Consider the following 9,155-nt stretch of genomic DNA (forward strand, 5'->3'; position numbering starts at 1 on the left):
AGACCCGTGCTGGTGAGAGGGGCCTACTGTTCAGCACACCCGTGCTGGTGAGAGGGGCCTGCTGTTCAACACACCCGTGCTGGTGAGAGGGGCCTGCTGTTCAACACACCCGTGCTGGTGAGAGGGGCCTGCTGTTCAACACACCCGTGCTGGTGAGAGGGGCCTGCTGTTCATCACACCCGTGCTGGTGAGAGAGGCCTACTATTCATCACACCCGTGCTGGTGTGAGGGGCGTGCTGTTCATCACCCCCGTGTTGGTGAGAGGGGCCTGCTGTTCACTCCCATGCTGGTGAGAGAGGCCTACTGTTCATCACACCCGTGTTGGTGAGAGGGGCCTGCTGTTCACCACTGCCATGCTGGTGAGAGGGGACTACTGTTCAACACACCAGTGCTGGTGAGAGAGTCCTGCTGTTCAGCACACCCGTGCTGGTGCGAAGATGGCGCTGATGATGGTAGCCTCAGCCGGTCGGTGCGCCCTGTTTTGTCTTGTTTTGTCTGTCAATTCAGTGTTTTGCCAAGATTTTCGGAGTTCTCTAACAAGAGATGAACTTTTAAATATCAGGGAAACAACTCCTGTGGATTTAATTCCTACTTTTCTGCTTCCAGCGGCAGAATTAGTAGGCATTCTAGTCAATGCCGCGCTAGGCTTTGCTCAAGCAACGAAACGCCGCCCAAGGGGTAAACGGTCGGGGGCTCTAGTACGGCTACGCAGACGCGGGATCCGAACAGTGCTTCCGAGCTTTTTCCTCTCCAACGTACGTTCACTGTACAACAAAATGGATGAACTTCAGCTACTGATGGTAAAAAACAAAGACTTTCTTTCAGCTTCTGCATTGTGCTTCACGGAAACATGGCTGTGTGATTTGATTCCGGACACTTCGCTACAACTAGCAGGATTCCATCTTGTAAGATCGGATCGTGACATAGCACTCTCCGGCAAGACGAAAGGCGGTGGTATTTGTTTTTACATTAACAGTGGCTGGTGTGTAGATGTCACAGTGATTCTGCAACATTGTTCTCCACTCCTTGAATCAATTTTTATAACCTGTAAACCGTTTTACTCGCCTCGCGAGTTCGCGTCGCTCATTTTGGTCGGAGTTTATTTGCCGCCTTGTCCTCAGGTTAAAGAGGCCCAACGCATGCTCGCCGATCAGATTCTGAGTGTGGAGCGAGCAAATCCAGATTCGTTGGTTATCGTACTTGGCGACTTTAACAAAGGTAATCTCAGCCACGAACTCCCCAAATACATACAATTCATTAAATGCCCAACCAGAGAAGGGAACACTCTGGATCACTGCTACACTACAGTCAGTAGAGCCTACCACGCCGTCCCCCGAGCAGCACTAGGACACTCTGACCATGCCATGGTCCACCTGATTCCTGCATACAGGCAGAAACTAAAACTCTGTAAACCTGCTGTGAGGACATCTAAACAGTGGACCAGTGAGGCTGTGGAAGATTTGCGGGCGTGCTTAGACTGTACTGACTGGGATATGTTCACGACTGCTACCAATAGTCTGGATGAACTCACAGAGGCTGTGACGTCCTACATCAGCTTCTGTGAGGACTGCTGTATCCCAACACGTACCAGGGTGAACTTTAACAACAATAAGCCCTGGTTCTCAGCAAAGCTCAGAAGGTTGAGGTTGGAGAAGGAGGAAGCGTTTAGGAGTGGAGATAGAGACAGATTCAAGGAGTCGAGGAACAGGTTTAGCAAAGCGGTGAGAGAGGCTAAACGACTGTACTCAGAGAGACTAAAACACCAGTTCTCTACAAACGACGCTGCTTCTGTCTGGAGAGGGCTCAGGCAGATCACCAACTACAAACCCAGAGCCCCCCACACCACTAACGACTCCCGCCTAGCCAACGACCTGAACGAGTTCTACTGTAGATTTGAAAGACAATTGGACTGTCCTGAACCACCCCTTCCAACCCAAGAGGCCCCATCCCCCACCAATACTACAGAGACGACTATCTCCTTTCAGGAGGGAGAAGTTAATAGACTTTTCAAGAGGCAGAATCCACGCAAAGCAGCCGGGCCGGACTCTGTCTCTCCAGCCACCCTCAGGCACTGCGCTGACCAGCTGTCTCCGGTGTTCACCAACATCTTTAACACCTCCCTGGAGACATGCCATGTACCAGCCTGTCTCAAGTCCTCCACCATCATCCCTGTGCCCAAAAAGCTAAGGCCAACAGGACTAAATGATTACAGACCGGTCGCCCTTACATCTGTGGTAATGAAGTCTTTTGAGCGCCTGGTCCTGGCACACCTCAAAGCCATCACAGACCCTCTCCTGGACCCCCTTCAGTTTGCCTACAGAGCCAACAGGTCTGTGGACGATGCAGTTAACATGGCCCTCCACTTCACCCTACAGCATCTGGACGCCCCAGCATCCTACGCCAGGATCCTGTTTGTGGACTTCAGCTCTGCCTTCAACACCATCATCCCTGCCCTGCTTCAGGACAAGCTCTACCAGCTGAACGTGCCATACACCACCGGTAAATGGATCACAGACTTCCTGACTGACAGGAGGCAGTGCGTTAAGCTGGGAACACAAGTCTCTGGCTCCAGGTCCTTCAGCACCGGAACTCCTCAGGGCTGCGTCCTTTCCCCTCTGCTCTTCTCCCTGTATACCAACAGCTGCACCTCCAATCATCTGTCCGTCAAACTATTGAAGTTTGCGGATGACACCACCCTCATTGGGCTGATCTCTGGTGGGGATGAGTCTGACTATAGGTGGGAAGCTGACAATCTGGTGACCTGGTGTAGCCAGAACAACTTAGAGCTAAATGCTCTAAAGACAGTTGAGATAGTTGTGGACTTCAGGAAGAATACAGCACTACTCACCCCCATCACCCTGTTAGACTCCCCAGTCAAAATTGTAGAGTCCTTCCGCTTCCTGGGCACTATTCTCTCCCGGGACCTCAAGTGGGAATTGAACATCAGCTCCCTCACCAAGAAAGCTCAACAGAGGATGTACTTTCTACGGCAGCTGAAGAAATTCAACCTGCCAAAGACAATGATGGTGCAATTCTATACAGCGATCATTGAATCCATCCTCACCTCCTCCATAACCGTCTGGTACGCTGCTGCCACTGCCAAGGACAAGAGCAGACTGCAGCGTATCATCCACACTGCTGAGAAGGTAATTGCCTGCAATCTACCGACCCTCGAGGACCTGCACACGACAAGGTCTATGAGGCGAGCGAGGAAGATTATGGCCGATTTCTCCCACCCTGGACACTCTCTGTTTCAGCTACTCCCCTCCGGCAGAAGGCTTCGGTCCATCAGGACCAAAACCTCACGCCATAAAAACAGTTTCTTCCCATCTGCTGCTGGCCTGTTAAACAAGGCCAAGGGCTAACACTGTTTTTAACATTTGATCTACATAACGACACGTTGCTGATATTAACTATGTTTCCCTATTTGTATTTTTAAATTATATCTTAAAGCTATTTTATATTCGATATTTATTTAATTTTATATATTTCAGCCCCTTAATGTTAGACTTTTAACCCTTATTATCGTAAGACTTGTTTAAAACTTATTTAAGATTTTAGATTCCTATATGTTGAATGTATGCACCATCCTGCCAAAGTAAATTCCGTGTCGGTGTGAACTTACATGGCGAATAAAACCCTTTCTGATTCTGATTCTGATGGTGGTGTTGTTGATGGTGTTAATGATGGTGGTGTTTATGATGATGATGGTGTTGATGATGATGGTGGTGTTGATGATGATGATGGTGTTGATGATGATGGTGTTGATGATGATGGTGTTGATGATGATGGTGGTGATGATGATGATGGCAACAACCCACCGCGTGGCCCCCACGTGTTCACGGACACGCCACTGGCACTGCAATGCACTCTGGGTAGCGCCAAGTGGGCGGGATTGTGGGGGGAGGGGGATTTGTTTCTCTTCCGCTCAACGTCGTGGGTTTTTTGCTTTGTGTTTCATTTTAGTCATTTTTTATTTAATTTTTATTTTCTATCTACGTGACTTTACCGAAAGAACCAGGAATGTGAACTGCATGAAATATAAAGTGGGTCACGTGCATGCCTCTCGACCAATAGAAATACGCGGCGTTTTTTTAAACCGAGGGGCAATTCCCCACCCCACCCACCCTGCCCCCCGTCCACCCCGCCCCTTACACCCCCACCCCGCCCCCTTACACCCCGCCCCCTTGCACCGCCCCGCCCTCTTCCACCCCGCCCCGCCTCCTTCCACCACGCCCCCTTCAAACCCCGCCCCTCCTCCACCCACGTCTCTCCGTGACGGTTTGAAGGCCCAGTTCAGTTTTCAGTTTATTTTAGCCCTGTGAGCGATTCGGCTCTTGAATCGGGTGCAACCACAACAAACAAAAAAAACAAAAACACGAACAAGAAAAACATCTTAAAGTGACTATGTGACTGTGCAAACAGAAAATCCATGAAAAAAACAGCAAAATATTCCTGAAAAAAGTAGCCGTACACCAACGCTGTGTGCAAAAAATCCCAGTGGGATGCAAGTCAAACAACAACCACAAAAACTTAGATTAAGGCCATCAGTTTAACTCCGTACTACAACAAAACAAACATGTCCAAACCTAAAAACGTTTTCCAAATCACCAAAAAATAAAGCCATAATTGCAGCGTAACAGTGATCACAGGGACTGTGACCGAATTTTTACAATTAACTACATAAATAACATGTAACACCAAATCCTAGAGCCATAGTTGGCTGCATGAGTTACTCCACAACAACAGATGCATCGGTCTGAGTATCAAATTACTCAATGTACCTTTAAGATCAGCACGCTAAATCAAAATACAGATAATACTTTGCAGCGTCATCCGGAGCGAAACATTTTATTTTATGTTACGCCAATGAATAGCAGTGGCAGCTAGGGGTGTACAACTCCTCGAGAGCAGTTTTGAGAGAAGATCTCATTGGTAGCGATTCAAGTTGCAGTTTATTGGCAATAGCATTCCAGACGCTGGGGGCATCAATAGCAAAGGCCCTTCCTACGGCAATAGGGAATGTGAAGCTGGTAAATGAGCGAAGACCTGAGGTCAAATTTGTTATTTGAAATAGAGTGGAGATCCAGCAGGTAGTCTGTGGATTTTTTTGTAAGTACATCGTGAATAAATAAGATCTGGTGCACAAGCCGTCGAACATTAAGAGACGTTAAGTTTGACCCAATGTAGAGATCACAGTGGTGAGTCCTATATGTGCAGTTCAATGTAAATTTTAAGGCCGAGTGATAGATGGAATCAAACTTCTTCAGTACAGTACTTGGGGCTGATTTATACACGATGTCACAGTAGTCAAGTAGAGGCAGTATGGTAGCTTTTATCAATTCGAAACGGAACATTGGGGGGAAGCAGTGCTTGTGTCGATACAGAAAACCAATTTTTATTTTTGTCTTTTTACCAATATAATCAATGTGATCTTCAAAATTCAGTTTTGAATCCAGGATGACCCCAAGATACTTATAGATCTTGACTTGCTCTATTTTATAATTATTTAAGGAATGTAATTGGGGAAACATGACTTCCTGCTTCAGTCCTGGTGAGAAGCATAGCACCTTGGTTTTGTAGGTATTCAGGACTAGTTTAAGAGCAACTAGCTGATGTTGTAGTTTGTTGAAATCACCCTGTAGCTTAGCAATCACGTCATCCGGAGAGCGGCCAGCAGTAATCACTATTGTGTCATCTGCAAAAAGATTTACCCTGGAATGATCCAGGTCAGTGCCCAAGTCATTGACATAAAGAGAGAAGAAAAGGGGGCCGAGGATGGAACCCTGTGGAACCCCTTTTGTTATCTTAACACTGTTTGACCTCCAACCATCTGTGAATACAGTTTGGGTGCGAGAAAAGAGGTAATTTTGTAACCATTTTACTGTGTTTTCGGAAAAACCGAGGCAACTTAATTTACTAAGCAGGGTGTTGTGGTCTACTGTATCAAAAGCTTTGGACAGGTCTAGAAAAAGACAGGTACAGTACTGCTTATTATCAAGGCTACTGTAAATGTGATTCAGAGAGTCTAATGCAGCAGATGTGGTGCTGTATTTTTTTCCGAACCCAGATTGTTTCAGATGTAGTAGATAGTTGGTGGACAGGAAACTGCTAATTTGGTAGGTCAATAATTTTTCAAAAATTTTCATCAACGGGGACAAAATTGAGATAGGTCAGTAGTTATTTGGATCATCTTTAGGGCCCCCTTTGTGAAGTGGACGGACATAGGAATGTTTCCATTCTAGAGGAACTGATGCTTCTTTGATGGACAGGTTGAAAATATGGGCTATATGTTTGTATATTAGGTGACCAACAGTTAGTAGAGCAAAGACGGGAATACTATCTGCTCCGGAAGAGGAAGACCCTTTGAGGTAAGACAGTTGTTTCAGAACATTACTTTCGTGGATTGTCTGGAAACTAAATTCGTTTAATGTTTGGACAGGGGTGTAGGAATTTGCATGAGCAGAGGTGACTCCCAATACATTATAAAAAAAGATTACCAGCTTCAGAAAAATGAAGGTTAAAATTGTCAACTATTTTTTTGGGATCTGAAAAATATTCCCCATTTCGGTTAAGCTCAACGGGCAGATTGTCTGTTTTGGATGCCTTTTCGATATATTTGTTTTCAAGAAAATCCTGGCATTTCCATGTGATTCCAGGAGAGTGGAGGAAAAGTAGGCATTTTTTGCATGCCGTATTTTTTTGACGTATCTATTCCTTAAAATCCTGTATTCTAGCCAGTCATTGACCAAATTACTTTTCTCAGCACATGCCCAAGCCTTGTCCCTAGTTTTCATTAGCTTTGTAATCAAATGATCAAACCATGGTGGGCGGTTGCATTTAGTTTTAAATCTAACCAACGGAGCATGTTTGTTAAGAATTTGGAGAAACGTGTACCTGAAAGTCTCCCAAGCCGTAATCAGGTTGGGGATATCACAGACCTTGTCAATATCCGAGTGAAGCACATCATTAGCAAATGCCTGAGTGCTGAAGTGTCTCATAGAGTGCTTCTCAACCAATTTAGGGGGGCTTTGGGTCTGGCTGATGATCTCACTCCAAAAATGAAGGAGTGATCACTAAGGTTATTACCCAGAACACCAGTCAGTGTGAAATTGTGAGGGGCATATGTCAATAGGACGTCAAGCAGAGTTGACTGTCCCGAATATTTTAGGTTGGGTCTTGTGGGGACATTTATTAATTGAAACAGATTAAATTCATCTGCAAAATGTGTGGCCACGGCCGGCGGGTTTAGCCAATTCCAATTTAGATCACCCACTAAAACTATTTCACCTTTAGGGAGGTGCCCAAAAAGCTCTCTCAGTGCAGACGCAGCTTCAACATCCTTCCCACTAGGCGGTCGATAGCAGCACACTACCAATATCTGTTGATTATTTGGGAGCGTTATTTTGAGAGCGAGACCTTCAAAGCAACATTTTTTAAACAAGGAGTGAGCTAGTGAACAAGCTCCTCAGCCGCCACCATTTCAGTCTCCGACCGCCAGCGCTTCCTCTGCGTCTTCGCCATCAACAACTCCAAGTCCTTCGAGGACATCCACCAGTACAGGTGGGTCGGTGTGTGTGTGTGTCGGACTTAACGCATCCACAAGTACAGGTGGATGTGTGTCGGACTTAGTGCATCCACAAGTACAGGTGGGTCGGTGTGTGAGTGTGTCGGACTTAGTGCATCCACAAGTACAGGTGTGTGTGTCGGACTTAGTGCATCCACAAGTACAGGTGTGTGTGTGTGTGTCAGACTTAGTGTATCCACAAGTACAGGTGGATCGGTGTGTGTGTGTGTCGGACTTAGTGCATCCACAAGTACAGGTGTGTGTGTGTGTCGGACTTAGTGCATCCACAAGTACAGGTGTGTGTGTGTGTCGGACTTAGTGCACCCACAAGTACAGGTGTGTGTGTGTGTCGGACTTAGTGCATCCACCAGTACAGTGGGTCGGTGTGTGTGTGTGTGTCGGACTTAGTGCATCCACAAGTACAGGTGTGTGTGTCGGACTTAGTCCATCCACAAGTACAGGTGTGTGTGTGTCGGACTTAGTGCATCCACAAGTACAGGTGGGTCGGTGTGTGTGTGTGTCGGACTTAGTTCATCCACCAGTACAGATGGGTCGGTGTGTGTGTGTCGGACTTAACGCATCCACAAGTACAGGTGTGTGTGTGTCGGACTTAGTGCATCCACAAGTACAGGTGGGTGTGTGTGTGTTGGCTTAGTGCATCCACAAGTACAGGTGTGTGTGTGTCGGCTTAGTGCATCCACAAGTACAGGTGTGTGTGTGTCGGACTTAGTGCATCCACAAGTACAGGTGTGTGTGTGTGTGTCGGACTTAGTGCATTCACAAGTACAGGTGTGTGTGTCGGACTTAGTGCATCCACAAGTACAGGTGTGTGTGTCGGACTTAGTGCATCCACAAATACACGTGGGTGTGTGTGTGTCGGCGGTGGGTGGCTTACTGCAGCTACCATATCATGCGTCTTGTGCTGGAAGAAATAAAGCCTCCAGTTAAATTTTTGACTTGTTACACTGGTCTACAGCCAAAATGCTTTCGAGAAATAAACATGTAGTCCAACTTTACTAATTCTGTGTCACTGAGCTGTCCACTTGACACCACCTGAAGAAGGAGACTTGTGTTGCCTCCTAAACGTCGTGATTTAATTGTTTTCTTTTGTTTTATTTTATTTTTCCTCCGTGACTCCACCGTACAAATTCTCAACATTGTTTCGTGAGGAGTCGACTCCTTTTTAATCGCATTAAGAATCGACTCCCATTGACTTGCACGGGGAATCGGATTGTAGAGTTGTGTTAGAAATCGATTGCTCATTGAATTGCATGAGGAATCGACTTAGGGTCTGAATCAATTCCTTGTCGACTTGTGTTTGGAACCGGTTCGTCGTGTGGAGTTGGATCCGGGTCCGGGGGGTTCAGCATTGCCTGGTGAGTTTACACTCAACACTCACCACTACTCACCACTAGTACACTCACCACTACTCACCACTACTCACCACTAGTACACTCACCACTAGTACACTCACCACTACTCACCACTAGTACACTCACCACTCACCACTAGTACACTCACCACTAGTACACTCACCACTACTCACCACTAGTACACTCACCACTAGTACACTCACCACTACTCACCA

This window comes from Petromyzon marinus, unplaced genomic scaffold (genome assembly GCF_048934315.1).
Source record: "Petromyzon marinus isolate PM22_M1 ecotype Great Lakes invasive population unplaced genomic scaffold, UKy_Petmar_22M1.pri1.0 PM_G_Scaffold_101, whole genome shotgun sequence".
NCBI classification, from domain to species: domain Eukaryota; kingdom Metazoa; phylum Chordata; class Hyperoartia; order Petromyzontiformes; family Petromyzontidae; genus Petromyzon; species Petromyzon marinus.